Raw genomic sequence first — 2,335 nt, 5'->3', positions numbered from 1 at the left:
TGGCTATGTGTGGTCTTTTATTATTCCATATAAATGTGTGGATAGATTTTTCCATTTCTGAGAAAAATGTCATTGCAATTTTGATGGGGATTTCATTGAATTTGTATATCACTTTGGGTAGTATGGACATTTTCACAATGTTAATTCTTCCAATCCAAGAGCATGGGATATCTTTCCATCTTCTTGTGTCCTCTTTAATTTCTCTCAACAGTGGTTTGTAAGTCTCATAGAGATTTTTCACATCTTTGGTTAACTCAATTCCTAAGTATTTTATTTTTTTGGTGGCTATTGTAAATGGGCTAGCTTTCTTGATTTCTCTCTCTGCATGTTCACTATTGGAGAATAGAAATGCTACTGATTTTTGCGTGTTGATTTTGTATCCTGCAACTTTGCTGAAATCATTTATCAACTCCAAGAGTTTTTTTGTAGAGGCTTTTAGGCTGTTCAATATATAGGATTGTGTCATCTGCAAACAGGGACAGTTTGACTTCATCTTTTCCGATTTGGATGCCCTTTATTTCCTTCTCTTCTCTGATTGCTCTGACTAGTACTTCCAATGCTATGTTGTATAGGAGTGGTAAGAGTGGGCCTCCTTGTCTAGTTCCTGTTCTTAAAGGAAAAGCTGAAAGCTGAAAGCTATCATTCAGGATGATATTGGCAGTGGGTTTATCATATATGGCTTTAATTATGTTGAGATACTTTCCATCTATACCTAACTTGTAGAGTCTTTATCATGAATGAATGTTGAAATTTATCAAATGCTTTTTCAGCATCTATAGAGATGATGACATGGTCCTGTGTTTGATTTTATTGATATAGTGTATCACATTTATTGATTTGCATATGTTGAACCAACCTTGCATCCCTGGGATGAATCCCACTTGATCATGGTGTATAACTTTGCGTATGTGTTGCTATATTCTGTTAGCTAGTATTTTATTAAGGATTTTTGCATCTATATTCATCAAGGATATTGGCCTGTAGTTTTCTATTTTTGAGGATCTTTGTCTGGTTTTGGTATCAGGGTGATGTTTGCTTCATAGAATGAGTTTGGGAGAATTGCCTCTGTTTCAATCTTTTGTAATAGTTTGTAGAGAATTGGTGTCAATTCCTCTTTGAATGTTTGGTAGAATTCTGCTGTGAATCCAACTGGTCCTGGGCTTTTCTTTGTTGGGAGCCTTCTGATAACAGCTTCAGTGTCTTTTATTGTTATTGGTCTGTTCAGATTTTCTACATGTTGGCTCAGTTTTGGAAGTTTGTGTGTGCCTAGAAATTTATCCATTTCCTCCAGATTTTCAAATTTGGTGGCATATGGTTGTTTATAGTAGTCTTGAATGATTTCTTGTATTTCATTGGTATCAGTTACAATATCACCTTTTTCATTTCTTTTTTTTTTTTATTTATTTTTAAAATTTTATTTTGTCGATATACATTGTGGCTGATTATTGCTCCCCATCACCAAAACCTCCCTCCCTTCTCCCTCCCCCCCTCCCCCCCAACAATGTCCTTTCTGTTTGCTTGTCATATCAACTTCAAATAATTGTGGTTGTTATATCTTCTTCCCCCCCCCCCCGGTTTGTGTGCGTGTGTGTGTGTGTGTCTGTGTGTGTGTGTGTGTGTGTGTGTGAATTTATATATTAATTTTTAGCTCCCACCAATAAGTGAGAACATGTGGTATTTCTCTTTCTGTGCCTGACTTGTTTCACTTAATATAATTCTCTCAAGGTCCATCCATGTTGTTGCAAATGGCAGTATTTCATTCGTTTTTATAGCTGAGTAGTATTCCATTGTGTAGATGTACCACATTTTCCGTATCCACTCATCCGATGATGGGCATTTGGGCTGGTTCCAACTCTTGGCTATTGTAAAGAGGGCTGCGATGAACATTGGGAAACAGGTATACCTTCGACTTGATGATTTCCATTCTTCTGGGTATATTCCCAACAGTGGGATAGCTGGGTCGTATGGTAGATCTATCTGCAATTGTTTGAGGAACCTCCATACCATTTTCCATAGAGGCTGCACCATTTTGCAGTCCCACCAACAATGTATGAGAGTTCCTTTTTCTCCGCAGCCTCGCCAGCATTTATCGTTCAGAGTCTTTTGGATTTTAGCCATCCTAACTGGGGTTAGATGGTATCTCAATGTGGTTTTGATTTGCATTTCCCGGATGCTGAGTGATGTTGAGCATTTTTTCATATGTCTGTTGGCCATTTGTATATCTTCCTTAGAGAAATGCCTACTTAGCTCTTTTGCCCATTTTTTAATTGGGTTGCTTGTTTTCTTCTTGTACAGTTGTTTGAGTTCCTTATATATTCTGGATATTAATCCTTTG

Source organism: Cynocephalus volans, chromosome 3, assembly GCF_027409185.1.
Source record: "Cynocephalus volans isolate mCynVol1 chromosome 3, mCynVol1.pri, whole genome shotgun sequence".
NCBI lineage: Eukaryota > Metazoa > Chordata > Mammalia > Dermoptera > Cynocephalidae > Cynocephalus > Cynocephalus volans.
This window is presented reverse-complemented; position numbering follows the sequence as displayed.